Genomic DNA, 13,423 nt, shown 5'->3' with positions numbered 1-13,423 from the left:
TACTTTTTAAACATGCCAAGCAATTGCTTTGATGGTAATTAAATTAATAATAACAACAATAATAATAATAATATATTACGGGTCTACACAGTCACATTTACTAAACCAGACATACTTGGTCAGGCTTAAGCTTCCCTCCTGATATTATCACTTGTTTATTTTACTGTATCTAAATCACTACATAATAAATTGTAGCCTAAACCCAGTTGTAAGAGGGATAAAAAAGACTATTTCCTCATTGTGGTTTATAACTATGACTTGTGATCACTTTGATACTTATGATACTGAATTTAGCGTAGCAATAAACGTCCCTGATGTGTGAAAATTATTTAATTTCTACTCATTTAGCAAACTATTATAGTAGCTATAACTTTGAGACTGCAAAACCCTGATTTAGTGATGTAGAAGCGTTTCACATGAGGAAAAACTATCAAGAGGTATTGTTGAATTTATTTTGATTTAGCTAAATTTATTTATTTTTCCTACATTGCTTTTATACTTGCACAGTTTTGTTGTACTTGCATAATTTTGAGTCTCTTAAGGATCTTTAAAAGAAATAAACTTGCTGACTTTTTGCAAGTTTGTCTTGACTGCTGCAGAATGCTATTATTTTTGGACATTCAAAATTCATTCTAATAAATAAATGTTGCATGGAATTGTCCAATTTTTAATTATTAGTATGTAAGGGTGTAAAAAAATTAAATCATAATGAAGAATCATCAATAAGTTTGAAAAAAATCTATACTCAGAATGTAGTTTTATTTCAACACTTATTTTATTTTAATTACTAAAAACAACAACAATGAAAGAGTGAATGTATGATGGTGCACAGACTGATGGATGATAGAGGGGTGGAATATGACCATCACAGAGAAAATAATCACAGGAGATCATTTTAATGTCAGTGTTGCTCAACGTTTGAATCGCCGTAGTGTTTTGACAGCCTTTGAAAGCATCTTATTCATCTTATATGATTTCTCTAGTTTTGGTTTCTTCAGCTTGTTCTTCATTTTGAGGTTTTCATGATGGCAGAACTAAAGAAAAATAAATAAATAAATAATTTACAAATGTGCAAAAATCCAAAATAATCATATTATTCGTATGTGTCAATCAAAAAAACATAATTTAGTCCAATATGAAGTTCTTCCAGTAAATAGACTTAGCTAACAGCTAAATGAATTTCACTTCTTACTGGTGTGGTACTTATGAAAGATGCAAAAAGTGGTAAATAACTCCTACTCTGTCGTGGTTCTGTTCTTTAGAGACATCTGATAAAGATGTCAACAGTTTACTGGCCTCTTCTAGAGTTGTCTGAGTGACATTGATGATGTATAAGAGGCTTCTGAGCAGGTTCTGGTCCACTGGCTGAAACAGACATGAAGGATTAATATTTCCCACTCGCCCTCCGCTGGGCCTCTTTATCCTTCAATAATCCTCACAGTCAGTGACAAATGGTCCATTTGAAATAGGAAAATCAGCTCAGTGAAAATTATCCATGAAATGTGACGATTAACCAATTGAATCTGTGTGTCGCGTGCTTGGGCTCACGTGGACCTGCATGTGATGTCGGCCGTGGGTCTGCAGGCGTTGCTGGATCAGTTCACTCGCGCGACTGATCAGACCCCTCCCCTCACACATCTGTTCCAGCAGCGTGTCATAGTTCTCACGTGGAACCAGGACGTGGAGGCCATGAACATGGGCCCTGGAGGAGAGGCAGGGCTGGGCAGGATCTGAGCAGCAGATCAACGCTTTGATCACTGATCTGAAGCTGCTCTTGCACACACTGCCACTGTTCCTCCCAGAATGGTCCTTCTTTACTGAAGCTACGAGAGCAAGATGAACAAGAGTGCATTAATGTGACATGAATACACAACACAAAACAACAAAACAACGATGTGTAACGGTAAAGAGGTTATTAAAAGTATACCTTCCACACCTCCAGTCATTTCTGTAATGTGCATCTGTTTTCTGACAACCTTTCATTAAATGGTGCCACTTAAAACACCTTGCAGGTGTAACTGTACAAATTCTATTAAGTCATTATCTTTCTGCTGAAGTCATTTGTTACACCTTCATTAAATCATTACACTCACCACCATCTTCATCTACTCTCAAGTGGAAATGGAAGACGTGATTTTTCAGGTTCCGCAAGTGAACATTTTTAGTAAATGAGGATAGCTTGGCTAATTCTGGATTGTGTCCCCGTGTTGTAGAACTGGTGTTTGCACCTCGCTCAGCGGCCTGCAGATGTCTGTACAGGTCCTGGGTCCTCCTGATAGTCTCCAGCAGTGTTGGTTTCAGTTCATGAATCTCCAACATATGCTGCTCCACTGCTGATAAAACCACATCAGGAGCTTCTTATATTTTTGTCAACAGCATTTTTAATAGTTATAATGCAAACAATTATGTACAGGGTATTAAAATAAGAAAAATCTTTAGCAGCAGGTTACAAGGTTGTTATAGATATATGTTACATCTATATTTGGTTTTTCACTTTGAAAATAACTTAGCAAGAGTAGTTTGACAAAAATGAAAGACCCCATCAGTCCCACAGTGCAGAGTGTACCTTGGATCTGGTATGTAGGATGTGTGAAGGCCTCTGTGTATCTCAGGCGTTGTTTCAGGAGCTGACTTTCTCTCACACTCTCCTGTAGCTGCCCAGACATGAGCTAAGATCATCACAGAGAGACAGAGTGTTACAAACCCCAGGAATCACGCTCAGCCCTGCACTGCCACGCCTACCTCTTCCCACACACGCCTCCAATCTGGTTTACTGGAATACTAGCACACACCTGATCATTGTTTCTCTCATCACTGCTCCCTTACTTAAGCTCCCCTCCCTCACACTCACGTCATGAAGTATTGCCAACCTTATTTTGCATACCAAGTGGTTCAGTTATGGTTTTGTCTTTCTGGTTTTCGACTTCTGCCTGACCCCTGGACACCCCTGGACTCTGCCCCATGTTATGGACCTTGAATCAACAGGACTACGAATACCTGCCTGACCCCTCTGATCTGTTTGATTTCACTATAAAACCTCTTGCAATTGGATCCTCTTCCTTGTATGTGTGTGTGCAATCATAAACACAGAGAAACCAGTAGTTAGAAATAATGACTCCAAACAAGGATCAGAGCCCTTATACTGAAATAATCAGAAATGTCTTATGTTGGGTAAATTATATTATACATTTTATTGTCTAGGACAGCACTAGTTGCATCACTTCCCTTTCTAAACCTTAGTTTAGCTCCTTAGTCTGAATATAAACATGAACAAAGTAAATAAACATCAAATTCAGAGTGTGAGATTCAATAGAGTCAATTCAACTTAAGGAACCATTCTTTGCATCCAGACTAAACCTAGTCTTAATCTTTAGAGTACTGGTCCATTATATCAGATGAGTTGTGAATCAGGTGTATTTTTAGTATGTTAAAAACACTAAACTCCGCCCTGCACCTGGTCTGACTGAATGAAACGTCGGGTTGCTACCTGGAGCTGCTGCTTTCTGTTCTCAAGCTGTAGAATGAGTTTGCCCACATCAGATTCCAGATTATTCAGCTCTGATGTGGTCTCTGCTAGCGCAGCATCTTTCTCAGCTAGATCCTGGATGTGACCTTCCAGAATGTCATGCAGCCCCTGCTCACACACAACAACAATCACCCTCATAAATGCACACACCCCCTGCTGCAGTGTTACTCCCTGCTGCCCCCGTCTGGTGTGATGAGGAATATTGGTGCAGAGTCCTTCTCTTGCAGGGGTCAGAGTTCAGGCAGGGGTTAAATGAGGCTCCAAGCTTCACAGACATTTTGTATAAAGCTGAGGAGTGTGTCTGGTAAAGGTGTCGTTCCCTTTCAGACCTGTGTTTTAGTCCTTTCTCTTTTCACACTTTTGTTTTAAACCACAAGAAAATGTTTATAATAAATGTGCAGATAATATGCTTAGTGAGCTCTATAGGTCTTTTGTATTAAGAGCATATTTTTGGACGCCTGTTTTTACCTGTAGGTTGCCATGTGTTTGGAGACACCCACCTGAATCTGTTTCTCTTTGTCCTTCAGGGCCTGTTGGAGGTCGTTTTTACTGGCCTCATGTTTCATTTTGGTCTCATGCAGCTCAGAGTCTTTCAACTCCAACAAGTTCTTCAGATCCTAAATAGAGAGAGAGAGAGCATACATAGAGTACAAATATACTAAACATTTAGTTCAAATGGATTTCCCTATATAGTATACAATTTATAATTTTTAATGTATTCTCATAGCCTAATTAAAACATTAAAGTTTTAGTGTCTTAAAGTAACAGTTTAATAAGCATACATGTATGCAGGAACATGCACCTGCACACACATACACACTCACACGTATGTCATCCTCTTTCAGGGTGGTGAGTGTGGAGTTGTGGGCGTGGCCAGGCTGGTGTCCACTGCTCTGATTGGTGCTCCTGTTCCTCAGCTGATTGATTATGGTGTTCTGAGCCTTGAGCTCCCCCTGCAGCTGTTCTATGTACCTGACAGCCATCACACACACACTCGATTAGGCTACATTTTATTTCACATGTTCATTTAGAGCTATGAGATGGACTCTCTGCACACAGATTCATCTTGGAATTACATTCCAATTACATGGAACTACATGGAGAAACTCCACTGAAATCACTGTGACATTAGAATGGTGTGTGCCAGCTCAGGACTAGGTACTATAATATAATTGTCTTTTGCTAAGAATAAAAAACAAAGCATTTCTAAGGATAATTTCTTCTATAATTAAAGTACAGCAATTTACTAGCTAAGGATTATTATTGTTTAATGAAGGCCCTAAGGTTTAACTTAAGTGGTCAGAAATTAGCATTTAAAATGGAAATATGTCAAATAATTTTGTTGTTTTGATGTGGTTGTCCTGGAGAAACAGCCCGAGTTTCTAACTGGGAAATCTTCCATGAACAATGTTTCTTATCAGAATTAAATATAGGCCTGTACCGACCTGTGCAGCTCTTCAATGGTTTCCTCTGATTGGCTCTGATCCTCAGAGGGCGGGTCTTGTAATGTGTAGGCTTGTAGCTGGTTCTCTAGCTGTAGGCGGAGCGTCTTCTCTTGATGGAAAAGCGCTTCCATCTTCTCCAGTTCCTCTCTGCACCTGCTCAGCTCCTGACAGGTGGATGAAGAGCATTACGTGAAATGAAGAAATAATTCAATTCAAGACACGTGTCTGGTCCTGCTACTGCAGTAGCAGTTAAAACTATTCTAAAAAGGAAGAGAATAAAGAGGCTTGGGCAGAATAATTTATGCATTTGAGAAGGTCAATTTATTGCCTTTTCAAGTTGTATTTAGATTTTTTAGCGCCCTCCCTTTATCTAGGTGCGGAGTGTGATTAACAAGTGTCCCCAGTCTCGTCCTCTCAATTAACCGGCTCTGATTACAAAAACTAGACTCGGGTCTCCTCACGTCTAAGTTTTGCTGCGTCGCCACTGGGAAACGCTCCTCTGCCGCGTTGTAAATCTGTTCTGTACAACTGCTGCACTTCTGCGAGCCGCCCTCATGCTTGAGGAAGCATATACGCATGCGCAGGTTAAAGTTGTCCTTCTGCAGCTCGGATATCGTCTGGATTAAAAAAAAGAGCAAACAGATCGGATTGATGTTCAGACAGACAAATATTATATTTTCAGCTTGGCAGTAAAATTGCATACCTGCGTCATTTCTTTTAGTGTCCACGTTTTGTTCCTGGTCAACAATTTCCCATGTTGAGAAAAACTCATCATGTTTCTCTATTGATTTAATTTGGCCTTTCACGATCGTTCCTGAATCCAGGGGATACACGGATACTATAAAATATTTTAGATATTTCTATAATTAACGGCGCACTTAATTTAATGATATAATAAATCATGCAAGTAATATTGATACTATTGCTGAAAACTATTAGAATATCCAATAATTCTGGTCGGACTATACCTTGAAAATCACCTTGTCCTCCTTCAGAAAATCATGTAGGTATTTAGTGTGTTGGAACGCTTTTAAATAACTTACACTTTCCTTAGGTTGTGATGTCATAATTACATTAATGCGTCTTAGTGGAACAGTTCACTGACGCAGTAACGCCAGCAGTGGCAATTTGACTTTAAGTGTCTGCCTTTATCAAGCAGTAAAACCATTGTCATGCCTCTGATAAACCTGATCAGGAAGGAGACGTAACGGAAACCACAAGGTGGTCAATTTCAGAACTACAGATATTAGTGGTAAATAATGTGGCTAATGAGTGAATTTGTGCTCTACCAAAGTTGGTTACTAACACTAAATGGTAGCAGATTGGTAATTTTCCTTTATATAGCAGAGCATATTACTGTAAGTTCAAATAATATTATTTCTTTATCTATTTGAGCAAATTCCCGAGTCATACATATTATACAGTATAAGAACAATATGTGTTAAATACATTCATATTTGTTTTGTGAAATGGCACATAATATTATGTATATGAAAGTGCCGCAATTATTTTAAAGTTCTAACTGTTTTATAATAACATTTGTATCATGATCATGAATGACTTTCCTTTTCATTCACAGTTAATAATAATGAAATTAAAGAATTGTGTTCTTGTGCGCAAGAACACAAAAACATTCGCGAGAGTACAGTATGTGTTTGTGTGTGCAGAAGAGCAAGTTTGTGTAAGAGCAGGATATATCTAAACACGTGCAAGCAGTTTTGTAGCAGAGCAAAGTAAATGTAAGCGAGAGCAGAGCAAATATGAGTGAGCACATGTAGATTTTGCATGCGAGCAAAGGAGATCCGTGAATGCTGCGAGTTACACGTCAATACTGTGTGAAATTTTTTTTTAACAAAACAGATGTTTGATTTTGCACTTTTGCCAACACCAGATTAATGCAGATTATGTCCCTTGTGGTGTTTTGACCTTTTATTCAGAATTTTTGTCTGAAGTCCCTTAAAACATTCACTTATGTCTACAGCTCCATCATAACCTTGACCTTAGATGTTACCTACTAGTAAACAGATCTGCCTGATTAACGTCTTTTAGCTCGTCTTCTTCTCAGATACATGTCTGGGCACAAACTAAACGTTCACATACTGTCTTAAACCACTACATCACTGGGCATGTGAACTGGACATGGCGATCAGCAGAGGAGAGACCCAAGATACCATTTGAAAATGGTTTATTCAAACACTCAAAATGGTTTGAACTGTCATATCAGGGGAGTGTATGCTAGAAACGAAACTTAATGACAATAAATAGTCATTTTATATAGAGTTTGTGAGCACAGAATAGGTATTACACACAAACTAATAACCTGTCTCTCTCTCTCTCTCTGTGTGTGTGTGTGTGTGTGTGTGTGTGTGTGTGTGTGTGTGTGTGTGTGTTTGTGTGTGTGTGTGTGTGTGAGTGTGTGTGTGAAAACCTAAGTAAACGTCTGCTCAGAACAGCTGTGCTGTATAAGCTCCATGACAAACAAAATTCTCCCACAGTCAAAATCTACTGGTAATTTACTGTCACTGTTCTACGCTATTCTGTGTTATTTAAATACAGTTCTATACTGTAGCTCTGATTTCTCTCTCCCGCAGAAGGTTGGATAAAGTGTTGTGACTGGTCACAGCAGTCCGGCCCCTAAAAAACAATTATCCTTGACAAAACCGGTTCAGTCCGGTTTAACGCGAAAGTGAAATTTTTGTGCTCCATTTTAAGAAGCGCAATGCAAATATCTTTAGAAAAGAAAGCCGGTGAGTATCTGAATCTGAGCTGTCAATCATGAATTATATGAACTTGTACTACTCAAAGAACAAGTTCTTAAATTTAATATTAACAGAATTGAATATTAACAAGGTTAATGTCTGAAAACGTAAAGCTTTTAGCCGCTATTCTGTTGCAGTAGGTGTCTTCGTTTACGCGAAATACAGCAATAGAACTGAGGTCGTCTGATTCAGAATAACCAAACTAAAGTCGTTCTAGGCTCATCTGAGAAATTGGTCCGAATCAATATGTTTACATGAACTGTATAAAAAGTACTAATAAACGCACTATATACTTCATATATTTATATTTTGTCCTCTACGCAGAAACAAACTGCGCAAATAGAACAGGCGTCGTACTGCAGGAAGTGTCACAAATGTCTCGGACTGTGAGCCAGTAGATCTAACAGTAAGTGTTTAGGTGTCCAACTAGATGTAGACTATTTGTTTTATCAGGCTAAGACCGTGCTGTTTACACGATCATGTCGTAATTAGACTGACAGTGTGAGGTTAGTATTGTACCAATAGTGTGCATGTCAGTGTAACTAAAGAAGTAATATTTATAATATTTATTAGTAATATTATTAAGTGATATTTCGACACTGTTTCTTTGTATGACAGTGATTGAGTTAGTCTGTGACCCACTATGCACTTACAGAACACATTTTTCCTGCCTCTGTCTTCTTTTCCACTTTGGACTGATACTGTTCACTACACCCACGTTTTTGAGTTTGTTTTAGTGCTGTAACATTACGGTTTAAACTTTATGCATTATTTGCTCATTTTAATAAACCATATTTTGTACTTATAAAGTTAGTAAAGGTGCCTGTCTACACCAAAGCTCTTAAAAACATGAATGACTGTTTCTCTTTTGAGAACATTAAGCGAGAAAATACTGTAATGTTTCGCTTATAGGCGCATTCCGAGCTAAAGCGTGAATGTCTTGGTCGTGCTTCGTTAAGGCGCGTGAATGTCTTGGTCGTGCTTCGTTAAAGCGCGTAAATGTCTTGGTCGTGCTTCGTTAAAGCGCGTGAATGTCTTGGTCGTGATTGATTAAAGCGCGTGAATGTCTTGATCGTGATTGATTAAAGCGCCTGAATGTTTTGGTCGTGATTGATTAAAGCGCGTGAATGTCTTGGTCGTGACTCGTTAAACGGAGATCTTGGCTGCAATTCGGACTGTGAACCAGTAGATCTGACAGAACGTGTTTACACGTCCAACTCGGCTACGTGTTTTGAACTGGCTAAGACAGTGATTTTATACGATCGTGTGTTAGTTCAACTAACAGTGTCAGACTAGTATTGTACCAACGTTCAGTTGAATAATAACTGTGAGGCAGAGTCAGTACAAGTATTGAACCATTTTACATGTTTGGTTTACTCCTTTGTCGGTAAGTTATTGAATGGATGAAAGATTGTTGTGTAATATTTTTTGGCATTGTCTTTTGTTTCAGCATAAAGCTGAACGTCACAAGAAAGCCCACCAAAAACAGAACAGAGTATGTACAGTTACACTGTGTACTTCCTTATTCAAGTATTTAGGGTACGTAGGAAGAGTCTGAATGAGTACTGCACAAACTAACTAGTGGTCTCTGTTGACGTCGGTGAAGCTATCCGCGCGTTAGCGCTTCATGGTCAAGTCGCCGAGATTCAAATTGAATGCGCCTATATGCACGATATTGCGGCATTTGGTTGCTCACTTCAAACTAACGCTCTCTAAGCATAGAGAAATGCAGACTAACTGTTTTTTGAAGAGCTTTGGATTAGACATGTACTTTTACTACAAAAATACAAAATGAAGTGTATTTGATTAAAAGCAAAACATTCACAAAGTTTGAACCATGAGCTCAGAATACTGATGTTATATATATAAAATGTGTATAGTGTATGAAGATGTGCTGCTGCATGAAAGTACACATTGCTGGTATGTATACTTTGAATGGATATTGCATCAACACTATTAAAAATATGTTAAAGTAGCTTAATAAGCACTGCTCAAAATGATTTTCCTATAGAGTGCTTCTCAGAGGTTTATCATACAGCTTGACTGCCAGCTAAAACAGCACTTAGCACTAGTGCAATATTGTACATATCTCCAGTGCTGAAAAATCAGACTGAAAAAAAAAAAAAAAGATTGAAGGCACTTGCTTATCAGATCAAATTTGAAAAAACTCTACTGTGCCAGTTTTTTTTTAAAATATATTTATATTGAAGTCCTACTTTTAATGGGGTTTAAATGCTCACTCATACAGAGAACATATGATTACTATATCTATGAATTTTCCCATAATGCCAAATCAGTTCCACTACCACCAAAGAGTGACAGCCTTTGACTTTCACAGCTGCAAGATTTGGCAATTTCTAGTGTACTATTTTTTTTTTCCCTTTTTCAAAAACCAGTATTAAAATATTAATGTGGTTAATGGGGCTTAGAGACAGTTATCTATAACTTACTTCTTTTCTAATTGTATTACTTATTTTAAGTAATGTGGTCATTTACATAATGTTCTATAGGTCTATGCAGTCTTTAAAATCAGCTTTGGGTAATTATGTTTGGTGTCATTTGTGACTTTGTAAAACATAACTCATTACATATCTGATAAAGTTTTTCTTTCCTTGATTATCAACCAGCAGAAGAGAACTGGTGTTTGCTGAATCAGAAGAGACCAAGAGTCAGATGTGTAACTTTGTGCTTTAAGTCAAAGTAAATGTAATGTGTGTTGTATTTGTCCAGTAGAAAGAAGAACACAAGTATATGTATGTTGGAGAGGAAACAGTTTTGAAGAAAGATAACAAACGTACACCCATTTTTACACACACTCAAGATAACTGAAACAGAAATATCACAGAAAAACATCTCTGCATACATTTAAAATTGCATTTATTTAAAGATTTTTTTTTTTTTCTCAGGAAGTAATAAGTGTCAGGAATGCTGGATGTAAGACAATCTCAGGTTGGAGAGCAAATGTGCAAACATGGCCCTGAATGTTTCTGTTGCTTACAAAGGCTGTAGGCAACTGACCGTGGTCATCTACAGAGCAGGTGAAGTCCATTCATTTCACATGCACTGGTGCAGGTGCTGAGACACAACAGACAAATAAAACAAATCTGACTCAATACTCTAGTATTCGATGGTGAAATAAATGTCAAAAGAAGTCATTTTTTTTAAACCATTGATGCGAGGTCCCCTATGCTCACCTGTCTGTTGTCCCAACTGGTCAAGCCCACAGTTCCTTCTCCCTGTTAACAACAGAGAGAAATAAATCTTCACGACAGATGTTTCTTTGGCTCCAGGGGAAGTAGAGGCAGCCTGGCCATCCTGGCACTTGTCCTGCCTCTTGTTTTTATCCTCAGTCTTGCATGGCCGGGGCACACGGTTGCGACGTGGCACAAGGGAGGGGGCAGGCGGAGCTGGGCGCGCAGCTCTGCTCTCTACCTTATGTAAGGTCGCCCTCCTGATGAGCAGCGGTTTGTGGCAGCTCAGGTCATACTGGTGCTGGGAAGCTTCGACCTTGGAGGCACACTGACGGGCTGACGTTAGCCTCTCCAGGTCCTGGTAGAGGACCTCACCCACTTCTGGCCTGGTGTAAAATGTGGAGTTCACCTCACTGTGCTTGTCCTGCACCTTTCCTGGGACTTCCCTGACATGTTTGTGGGGGACATGCAGGGTCACAGCAGGCTTTGGGCTTTTCTGTTTGAGAGCAGCCAGCTTTGGGTGGAGGGCGGGTAGCCTTGAGATGGATGGAGCTGGTGGAGTGTGATCAGCCTTCACACTCACAGCACTGCTCTTGGTGTGTGGCTCTACAACCAGAGAAGGGAACCGAGATTTGCTGCATCGCTGACCTTCATCCAGGAGTCTGCCTATTGACTTTCCACCATTATTTCCATCGGTGGCCTTCAGCAGTGCCACTAATGTTGTGCCCGTGCCAGATTTTCTCAGGTTTTGAGAGACTTGAGGTTTATATGGCTTCCTCTGGGGGACTCCAGAAATTTCTGGGAAATAGTGGCTGCTTCCTCCTCTTTGCGAATTAACAAAATGAAAAGGAGAAATATTTGGGTTGGCCATTGCCTCTGTAGGGCTTTTTTGTGGAGCTGGGATGGTCTTCACATCAGGGAAGAAGTTCTTCTTTGTACTTCCTGTTCCCCTCATGATGATCTCACTGGGGAAAACCAGAAAATATATTAAATCTTTTAATACTTTACAGATAAATATTAAATTATACCTCTATAAACTGTGTGTGTTTCGTTCGATGTCGGTCATCGTACATGTGTACACGTTCGTGTTAGTGTTATTGTTCATTGTTTACTGGTTGTACTCGTTGTGTGTGTTTCTGCCTGTCCCTATATTCAATGGTTTGTTACATATGAGTGCAGTTACCGTTGATTACTAATCTTTTGTGTCTAATATATGTTTTTCTGGGATGAGAGAGGTCTGTGAGTCCTGCTCCTTGCCCTGCAGGACGCGGGCCGTGACACTTTTCTTAATCTATTCAATATTCTCTTAAGATGATCAGCACAAAAGTAACAATTTTAATTTGTTCACGGGCATATGCGTAAATTATGATGAGGATGCTACATGTCACTACGGTTGAAAATCAGATTGTAACATTCCTAAATGGCTATTTTTATCCCCAACACTTTTTGAAAGTAAAAATGTTAATGTTTCATCTACAAGCAATCTTTCCTTCATTTATTAATTAATTTAAGTAACACACATGTTTAGTCATCGTGTTTCTAATGACAGAATCTGAAAATGTTCATGATTATAATCTGAAAACGCCTATAATTTCACACAATGTCAAAACGCAGCGCAACTGATATTTCGTGAAACGAAAATGAATTTTAATCAAAATACAAAAGTTGTATTACAAATATATCTTAAACTACATTGCTGATACTTTTTGACGCCGACAAGTATACAAACGCCATAAATGTGGATGTTCTTCCTTTTAGACCAAGCGCTGATTTAAGTGAACGCACGTGCCATCGATGATGAAAGGGATGCGAATTTAAGGGATATCAGAAACGAATCCAAAACCCAGCACTTTTCAAGAGAAATAATACGCTTTGTATATAAACACACGACGTCTCAATCTAAATAACACATGGAAATTATTTCCTTTATGCATTCTTTTCATATAGACGTTTCCCAGTTTGCCTTAAAGAGGATAGTTAGGCCTACCTTTGATATCGGAGAAATCTATAACTGACAATAATCCAATTTATCCACAGGAAAATGTGAAATAACAATTGTTGAATATCCTTGTAGTTCGTAGTTTGGTTTGTCCAGTTTGCACACACTGTCAAAATGGTAACCATGACGCCAGTTAGGCCTTTTTATATATCTGCTTCTGTGACGTCACAAATAGCAGGTGTGACGACATAAACACGGCTGTCTCGTTTTAGCATTACTAAAATGTACTACTGGGCTGTGTATTACTGGACCTTTTGATTGATAGTTAGTGTAAGTTAAAATATCTTATTTCCTCTCAAGCGCAGAGGTTGCTTCGGCAAAAAGCTCCTGTGTTCTGTCCATTAATATATTAGGCCTATCCAGCTATGCAACTGTTCATCTTATTTGTTTTTGATGCATTTTTTCAATGTATAAACCATTCACATATACATGGTAAATGTGTATAAAATTTCTTGTATTTGTAATATTAATTGAATGTTTTGCCCCCTCAGTCCCTTAACAAT

General features: G+C 38.6%; 1 long non-coding RNA gene across 1 annotated transcript; it reads left to right on the top strand.

Moving 5' to 3' along the window:
• The first annotated feature begins 7,613 nt into the window (after positions 1 to 7,613).
• Positions 7,614 to 11,074, top strand: LOC145652879 (uncharacterized). The gene is made up of 3 exons (XR_014119157.1): positions 7,614 to 7,718; positions 8,055 to 8,136; positions 10,361 to 11,074. It is a non-coding gene; the product is annotated as an uncharacterized LOC145652879 (long non-coding RNA).
• The last annotated feature ends 2,349 nt before the right edge of the window (positions 11,075 to 13,423 follow it).

The sequence above is a fragment of the Electrophorus electricus genome, chromosome 21 (genome assembly GCF_041902795.1).
Source record: "Electrophorus electricus isolate QZ-2024a chromosome 21, ASM4190279v1, whole genome shotgun sequence".
NCBI classification, from domain to species: Eukaryota; Metazoa; Chordata; class Actinopteri; order Gymnotiformes; family Gymnotidae; genus Electrophorus; species Electrophorus electricus.
This window is presented reverse-complemented; position numbering and strand designations above follow the sequence as displayed.